Source organism: Hypanus sabinus, chromosome 6 (assembly GCF_030144855.1).
Source record: "Hypanus sabinus isolate sHypSab1 chromosome 6, sHypSab1.hap1, whole genome shotgun sequence".
Taxonomy (NCBI): Eukaryota; Metazoa; Chordata; class Chondrichthyes; order Myliobatiformes; family Dasyatidae; genus Hypanus; species Hypanus sabinus.
Genome location: NC_082711.1, coordinates 54,117,134 through 54,126,653, shown reverse-complemented (window position 1 = coordinate 54,126,653; position 9,520 = coordinate 54,117,134). Strand labels below are relative to the sequence as shown.

Below are 9,520 nucleotides of genomic sequence, written 5' to 3'. Positions count from 1 at the left end.
AACACTGTCCTGTCACCTCTGAGACTTGGGACTCTGAATACAACAGAGTGAAGAAATGTAACTTCATCTGTCTTCTTTCTTTCTGTCACTAAGCCTCCATATTACACAGCTGGAGTTGAGAAGGGATTACATTAGGGTACGCATTGCTGACTTGTAATGCAACCCAATGAAAGATGTAATATTGACCTCCTTGTCATTCTTTCCCTGGGCTTTTATGTGTAGATCAGCAGATGAGTATCCCAGCAGTTTCAAGTGGCTTAAGTGCAGATTTAACTGGTTAGAATTCCATTGCCATGGTGATGGAGGAAGTTAATCACTGGAAAGGTGAGTGACATACTACTTCATTAGGGGTCTGAGATTGAGTATGTCACCACGGACTAGCAAGTGTCTACATCTGTACCGTGGAGAACAGGCTGACTGGCATGGAGGCACAGTGCACAGGATTGAAAGAGGCTGCAAAGGGATGTAGACACAGAAGAGGGCGGAGCTTAGTGATGATGGTGCCAAACAGCGACTCCTTGGCCTACATCTTTGGAAATAGCTTTATTTCTATCTTTAATATCTCTTTTTCCCATTTAAAGATTCTTTTGAAGACCCTTACCTGGGGTTACACTCTTGACTTTGGTTCTTTGTGGGAATGGGAGCTGCTCTCAGGGCCTCACGGCCAGCCACTTTTTGATATTCCAAGGACACGGCCTGGAAGGCTAGCGTGCCTTCAGGGTGCCAGATTACCGTGGCTCTGGAAGCGGGTGGATTCAATGCTGACGACTGACGTGTCGCGGGAGAACAAGGAAGGTGGGAAGCAGTGGGCTTGCTGTCAGCTGTCTGCCCAAAGGCACAGAGCTCAGAAAAAGTGACCCAACAGACTTTTACACCATAAATCAGCAGGTTTGTTGTTATGTTTCCCCTTTCGCTGTGAAATGAGGACATCTCTTTTTACCTTATTAGGGAGAGAGAGCCTGTGGTTTGTCGAATACTGGATGAACGAGTAGTCTTTGGGGTACTGCAAGTCTTTGTCTTTATTGATGCTTTGCTGCACGTTTGAGTGCTCGGTGGGGGGCACCAATGCTTTTTTGCTGGTGGGGAGGGTTGATCGTTGCTTTGCTGCTGCTTGTGTGTGGGTGGGGGGACCTGGGGGGGGTGCTTTGGGGTTCTAACATTTAACTGTCATTCATTCTTTGGGGCACTCCTCTGTTGTTGTGGATGTTTGTGAAGAAAAAAAAATCAGGATGGATATTGTATACATTTCTCTGACACCTATTGAAACTCACCACCACCATGGATACAAATGGTAGTGATGTGCCACAGGGTTCAGTGCTGGGTCCTTTGTTATTTGTCATCTATATCAATGATCTGGATGATAATGTGGCAAATTGGATCAGCAAATTTGCTGATGATACAAAGATTGGAGGTGTAGTGGATGTGTAGGTATTCTGTTATGAATGTACCACAGCTCTGAGCGGGAGCAGCCCCCTCCTTCTGGAGAATCGCAAGAGCACTATTAATTTGGGTCTCGGACCCAGGCAAATGAGAGACAATGTAATGGTTTTGGCCATGGCTCTTAGAGACACCTGTGCTGAGGGCATGACCCTGCTACGTGACAGCTACCACGGATATGGACACCATCGGGCAATGTGGGGGTGGGGATTGCATCACCCTACTTTGATGGACATCTACAACTCTGCAAGTCAAGATAAAAGGGGACTGCAGAAGGCTGTTCCCCAGAGAGATGCACCAGAAGGACTCGAACGCTCAACGCTCCCGTGATAGCTGGAAGCCAGTCAAAAGCCACGTGCGCTCCGTAACTTCTCTGCCTGGGGAGCGGGTGGCTGATAATACCGAGAAGGACTTCGAACTAATAACAGGGAAACAACGCTCCCCTGATTCAACGGTGTTGCTTCGTCAAAGACCCGGGCAAGTTTTTCCCGTTTTCTCCTCACTCTCTCTGAAACACGTGAAACCCAGCGATTCCGCAAAGAGACTGAAGGCTGCAGACTTTCTGAGTGACATTTATAGTCCCAACGGACAATATATTATCCCCTAGACAACAGTCGAGATTATTTCTTAATGATGATTATTGCTATACCCGCGCTTTAGATTGAGTTTTGCCGATGTATATGTTCTGAATGTTTGGTTTAACCTTAATTTTGTGCCCCCTTTATGAATAAAACTTTCGAAAATAGTGCCATCAGACTCCAACGGACCTCTCTATCTTTGCTGGTGAGTTATCCAGTTACGAGATACATAACAACTCAAAGCTTGCAGAGGGATTTGGGCCAGCTGGAAAAATGGGCTGAAAAATGGCAGATGGAGTTTAATGCGGACAAGTGTGAGGTATTGCACTCTGGAAGGAAAAAACAAGGTAAAACATACAAGGTAAATGGTAGGGCACTGAGGAGTGCAGTAGAACAGAGGGATCTGGGAATACAGATACAAAATTCCCTAAAAGTGGCGTCACAGGTAGATAGGGTCATAAAGAGAGGTTTTGGTATATTGGCCTTTATAAATTAAAGTATTGAATATAAGAGTTGGAGTGTTATGATGAGGTTGGATAAGATATTAGTGAGGCCAAATTTGGAGTATTGTGTGCAGTTTTGGTCACCAAATTACAGGAAGGATATTAATAAGGTTGAAAGAGTGCAGAGAAGTTTCACAAGGATGTTGCCGGGACTTGAGAAATTGAGTTGCAGAGAAAGGTTGAATAGGTTAGGACTTTATTCCCTGGAGTGTAGAAAAATGAGGAGAGACTTGATAGAGGTATATAAAATTATGATGGGTATAGATAGAGTGAATGCAAGCAGGCTTTTTCCACTGAGGCTAGGGGAGAAAAAAATCAGAGGACATGGGTTAAGGGTGAAGGGGGAAAAGTTTAAAGGGAACACTGGGGGGGGGGTTCTTCGCACAGAGTGGTGGGAGTGTGGAATGAGCTGCCAGATAAATGCGGGCTCATTTTTAAGATTAAGGAAAAGTTGGACAGGTACACGGATGAGAGGGGTATGGAGGGATATGGTCAGGTGCAGGTGTGAAACTAGGCAGAAAGATGGTTCGGCACAGCCAAGAAGGGCCAAAAAGCCTGTTTCTGTGATGTAATGTTCTATGGTTCTGTGGTCTCCCCATCACTGAAGACATTTTTATAAGCATTGCCTCAATGAAGTGGCATCTATAATATTGCACTCTAACCATCCAGGACATGCCCTCATTTCACTGCTACCATCAGCGAGAAAGTAAATGAGCCTAAAGATCCACATCAATATTTTTAGGAACAGCTTCTTCTCCAGATAGATTTTGGAATGGTCCAAGAAGCAATGAAACTACTTAACTATTCTTCTTGTGCACTTATTTATATTTCTTATTTTTTAAACTTCCATCTATCTATCTATTTATTTATACATTCGTTCATCCACTTATTCATTTATTTATCCATGAATTAATTAGGCCATTTATTTATGTATTTATTTATTTTGTTGCTCATTTCTTTATTTTTTTCCTTTCTATTGTAATTAGTAGTAAATTTATCACCACACAGATGGTACGTACAGACGACATGAGAACCTCAGTGATGTTTATTTCGAGGAACTTAAAGCTGCTCACCCTCTCAACCCCAGATCCATTGATGTCAATAGGGGTTAGCCTGTCTCATTCCTCCTGTAATCCACAAGCAGCATCTTTGATTTTGCAACATTGAGGGAGAGGTTGTTTTCTTGACCCCATTGTGTCAGGGTGGTGACTTCTTCTCTGTAGGCTGCCTTATTATTATTTGAGATGAGGCCAATCAGTGTAGTGTCGTCAGCAAATTTAATTTGCAGATTGGAGCTGTGGGTGGTGACGCAGACATGGGTATACAGAGAGTAAAGGAGGGGGCTTGGTACACAGGTGATGAGAGGTGGATGAGAGGTGACCTGATAGAGGTGTGCAAGATAATGAGAGGCATTGATTGTGTAGATAGTCAGAGGCTTTTTCCCTGGGTTGAAATGGCTAGCATGAGAGGACACAGTTTTAAGGTGCTTGGAAGTAGGTACAGAGGAGATATCAGGGGTAAGTTTTTTACGCAGGGAGTGGTGAGTGCATGGAATGGACTGTCAGCGGCAGTGGTGGAGGTGGAAACGATAGGATCTTTTAAGAGACTCCTGGATAGGTACATAGAGCTTAGAAAAATAGGGGGCTATGGGTAACCCTATGCAATTTCTAAGGTAAGGACATGTTTGGCACAGCTTTGTGGGCCGAAGGGCCTGTAATGTGCCGTAGGTTTTCTATGTTTCTATGATCATGTTGATTATAAAACCCATTCCAGGAGCTGAGTAAACCTTAGTACACAAGTCCAGCAAGAATTCCCTAACTAAACTTTCTAACTAGAGCCTTCTTCAAAGCTGTTACGAACTAACATGAATCCTGAGGCTGGAATGGCACAATGCAATAACTAGAAGTTACAAGTTCAAGTGAACAAGATGAGATTTGAAAATGTAATATTTGTAAGTACTCACTCTACGAAATTCACCCATCCCTTCAGGGTTAATAGTAACTTAATTCAGTGTAACTGGGGCACTCTGCAGGGAACTTTCTCTTTGCAAGACCTTGTATTAACCCTTACATACTGTTCGGGTCAAATTTGACCCGTTTTGACATTTGACTGCAGTAAAAACACCCTAAATGCCATTTTTTTAGCCAAAATTTGATGACTTTTCCTAACGTGACCCAAAATACGCAAAAATGAAAATATTTAAATATTTTATACTTTTGTACAGGTGCTACAAATTTTTGGACATTGAGGCTGTTCTGGGTCAAATTTAACCTGTATCTATTGAAATGGATTTAGATTTCTGAAACATTAATTAAGGATTTATCACCCAGTTATTAATGTCAGATAGGCTATTTATACATTCTAAATAGATCTGTGGTATAGACACTTGTTATGAGGAGATTCTTGGGCCTGGTCAAAATTGACCCAGTCCGTACTGTGAAGGCATCGAATATGATACAGGGTTAAGTATCATACTGTACTCTGCAGGGAACTTTCTCTTCGTAGGACCTTATATCAAGTATCATACTGTAGCTGTCAATGTTGGTACTGAGATCAGAACATAGAAATGGTTTGTTATCTGGCACGAGCTTCCTTCAATTTGGTGAAGACAAGAGCTAATCCTGCTAAAAATATTGACTTAGGAAAGTGTAGTTTGTGATGATTGCTAACTTTCTCTCTGGTCCCCTCCCCAAAACCCAAAATAAGGAATTCAGTGAATGTGATGTTATTGTTAGCCAAGTTCACCCTAAGTGTTATGAATATGATCCTTTCAGCTTGCTTTTGGATCAAAAATAAGTTTTCCCATCTATCAAACCTTGTGTTGCATTCCTCTCTGAAGCATTATAATTCAGCAGGGCTTGTACTTGAGGTAATTTGAATTATTTTACATGATGGTCACATAGTTCTAAATTTAAAATACCTTTGGGGGTAATTTTGACTGTGCAGTAGAATAAACCATGTGAAAGCAATCAACAGCTTATTTACGTTACTCAGGGGACCTTTCTATTGCTTTACTTATTTCCATTGACCTTATTCTCTGTCTCTTATGTGAAGGACTCGCTTATTTACTGGTTCAAAGCTGCTTCTGCTGTGCTGCTCATTGATTGGCCCATTGAAGCAATGCACCAGCTTTTTCCCCTTTGGTTGCCTTGAGCACTACAGCAACGTTTCTGCCTCTGGCTGCCTCAGCTTGTATAAGAACAGCACATGCAAGACACTCGCTCTCTTTCGTTTGTCTCCAGGGGTTCATCTTCACATGCATCAGTGCTGAAGAACTATTGGGAAAGTGCTGCGGGTACGGGAGAGTCCAGACATCCACTTAGCTAAGTAGCTGTTTGAGTTTGAAGTGTTTCTAAATATTAGTGTAGGTTTTGTTACTTCATGTGGCTTAATTAAACAGGCACTAGTTTGACTTAAATGTTTGGTTGAGTGTCAGTAAATAACTAGTTAAGGTGTTCACTGCAACCTGTGACTTCCATTTCACCCACTGAACCCTCAAAACTGTTCTCACATTACATTTGGTGCTGCAAGTGTCCACTGGTTGACCAGCAGATGAATAAAAGGTTGTATAAGAGAGACAATCCCTGTGTCAGCAGTGCCAAATCCCAAGCTGGACTGACAACAGTGTGCGATTTGAGAGTCTCACAAACCTACTGGCAGACTTGACACCCCCTAGAGAGGCTAGACAAGTTAGACTCCCGCGGGGTGAAAATGGGCCACCATATCATATCCATACATAAGAAGGCAGGGTTCCCTGAAGGACGGGGAGCTGGAGGAATGATTTCTGGCTGCCATCGTGAGGCACCAACGTGAGATGATGGCACGGTGAGAGCAGGAGCTAAGTCTCTAGAACGAGGAGACTCTGCGGCAGTGTCGTGCCACCATACAGGAAGCTGCCCAGTCAGCGCAGACCTGGGTCAGCGAGTGAGAAGACAGTAGTACAGAGAGAGACAGTCCGTTAATGCAGATGCTGCAATTAGAGGCTGCTCGATGGACAAATTGACCCTGTTAAGATGTGGCAGGGAGACGAACCCAACACGTTGATGGGCAGAGAGGATGTCTGACTAGATGGTGAGGTTGCTGAACAGAGGATAGACTGGAGTCCTATGATTCCTCTCTTGAAGTGATTGTCCTCTCCTCTACACACCCAATAAGAGCACAGGTTGGCCTGCAGTCCCATACTCAGCATGGGCGATGGAAGGGGTATCAGCGCAGGGTTTCAACCTCCCAGGAGAGGTTGCTCCATGAGAACAGAGATTAGGGAATTCTCTGCTAAGGAATTGGCAGGGTTAGAGGGTACTTACAGACAGAAGCCAGGAGAGCCTCTGGCCACGTGGTTGTTGAGAATGTGGGGTAAGGAGTGCACTGGAGTGAGCTTACCAAACAGAGAGATGTGTGTTTTAGGGGCCTGCCACCCCAGCACAGGGTCACTAGCACCTTGCGGATGCTGCTCGCCTCCCATGAACACCATGCACCATTATGGGATCGGGTGGAGCGGTGCTCAGTATCAAGTACCCTTCCCTCCTTAATGCCCCGGGCAGAGTGGAGCACAGTCGAGGAAGGGACCAGTGGGCTCCTATTGCCACTTTATACAGTGGTGGTAACAGCCCACCAGAAGTTTTGGAATTTATCCCTGCCACGACAGGGCATTTGGTTCCTTGCAGGGAAGGAGTTGGCTGTCTTTAATGGGACCAGCAGTTGGGCATCCCATAACTGCAGCCATTCCACTGCTGCAAGGGTTAGGTAGAAGACGGTGCAGGTGGCCAGGTATGGAAGTTGGATAAGCAAGACTGGGAGTGGGATCCTGCATGACCCGTGGGGAGCTGTTTCTAGAGCTGCTCAGAGCCAGGGCCTCGAAGGTGCAGGTAAATGGGAATCGCACTCCCACCCTCTATGGTTGGAGTCCTGTCAGGAAAAGAGAGGTCAGAAGGCATTCAAGCCCCCTCCCGATAAGGGCTCCTTCTGTACTCTGCTGTATTCCCCACATTCAGTTCTGGGTTCCCTATATCCTTTGCTGGAGGTTCTGCAAAAGGCACTGGTAGACCTTCAGTGGCAACGTAGGGTTGGTGGGGGTTGGGTGCGGAGTGGTAAGGCAAGAGGATCATTCGCTCTGCACCCTCCCCCAAAATCTGTCTTGAATTTGTTAAATTTGTATCGGAAGGGTGTTTGAATTAGTCCTTGACTCAGTATTTTGCTGCCGGGAGAAGGGAATTTGCAAGAGCTTGTTTCTTTTAAGAGGGCTGTGCCTTTAAGTGGCCGTTTGACTGTGCTAATGTGTTGGGGGCCCCCCCGCACATCAGTCTTTTCTTTTCCAAGGTCACCGGTGCCTTTTGCAGAGCCTCCAGCAACAGATATAGGGTCCTGCCAAAGGGTTTCAGCCCGAAATGTCGACTGTACTCTTTTCCATAGAGGCTGCCTGGTCTGCTGAGCTCCTCCAGCATTTTGTGTGTGTTGCTTTTCTTTCCTTTGTCCTTTGGAAAATGTAATAAATTTTCGGTGGGAATTAACTGTTTATTCTGAGTTTTGCAGTTACTTGTGAAGGTCCTGAAGAAAGATATGTACTGTTCAAGCATGGAGTTTTGCTTGCCTATGTTTTTAGTCTGATACTTTATCTGTTTTTCATGGTGTTGGTTTTAGGAAGAAAACTGGATTGCCAGGTGGAAGCCAGGTTAAGGTAACAGAAATCTGTAGGAGATGCCCACGCTTCAGAGCGAAGTGGCATTTGGGGAAATTGCTCATTGGTGGATAGTTAAATGGGAATTTGGATTTTAAGATTTGGGGAGCAATCCTAGAAGTTGTTATTTTTGCTAACAAAGACTGCTTTATGTCTAAATGCCCAGTGACGAATCAGGAGCAAGTGAGTCTGTGTCTCCCTGCATTACAGAATGGTAAAGCAGTGGATGCTGATGGCAGTGGTGATGACGCTGGCTTATGGAGGGAGGCCCTATAACACGTTTCTGTGGATGGTGTATGAATATGCAAACAGGACCAACGTGTCAGACTGCTGGATTTGTATGAGGACTCCCAACCATGCCACAGATGAGATGCCATCGATATCGATCCCTTTTAATGATAAGGAAAAAGCTCATTGGGGGAGATTGTTCAGCTTCTCGGGTTTTGACATTCTGTTTTGGGGGAAGCCAGGAGGGAGTTCTCTATGCCGGCCAATCTCACCCCTTAGCACGGTAGGAGCCATAAGGAACTTGAGCCTTAGTTACCCTGATGGAGTATTTGCTTTAAGGGTTCATATTTCCTTATGTATGATTTGTTTAACTCAATGGTCCCGATTTGGAAGATGATTCCCAAGCTGTCAGGGAAGGGTACAGAAGATTGGTGTGGGTGGTATGATAAGCACAGGTCCAACCAGTCAGTGTGACACAGTGAGTGTGATTGGAACGATACCCTGGGATGGTTGTGTCTATGCTGAATGCTGCTACGAAGGTGGGCACTCCCTAGACACTGAATAGCTCCTACTGAATGTGCAGCTTCTGGCCCTACCTGTGTCTGCCCACCGGGTGGTATAGCTGCTGCTCTCTGGGGAATGTGGTGCCCTACATATGCCACCTTGGTGTCCTGGATGAGCATCCTGCCCATGCTGGTCGGCTGAGTAAGAGGGCTACCACACAGAGGCAGAAAGGGTTTGGATAATAGTGTTTCCTAGTATGGTCTGGTCAGACAGTCCCGGGAACTAACACTTGGATCACCTGCTCACAATGAAGGGTGCAACTTGGGCTGTTATCGGTTAAAAATACTGCACCTACATTCCTGACAAGTTGGGGAACATTTCTCACCTGGCTGATCAAATCCAACAGTTGGTAGGTAAGATTAAGGCAGTGGGGACCAGCTTCATAGATATTACACTCCAGGGGGAGACTGGTGGCCCTTTGAGGTACTAGGAGCTGGTGGACTAATATAGTACACTGAGGAGTGAGAATTGGGTTTATAATCTGGGTATTGTAGTTTCTGGTTTTGGTTGAGTGGGTGTTCGTGGGGGTCATACTA

The 9,520-nt window shown here is 45.0% G+C and overlaps 1 protein-coding gene across 1 annotated transcript in view; it reads left to right on the top strand.

Moving 5' to 3' along the window:
- Positions 1-7,897: 7,897 nt before the first annotated feature.
- Positions 7,898-9,520, top strand: part of malrd1 (MAM and LDL receptor class A domain containing 1) — a 430,000-nt gene continuing 428,377 nt past the window's right edge. Inside the window, exon 1 of the mRNA XM_059972137.1 lies at positions 7,898-7,962. The gene's annotated coding sequence lies outside the window, so the exon portion shown is untranslated. The remainder of the gene's footprint in view (positions 7,963-9,520) is intronic.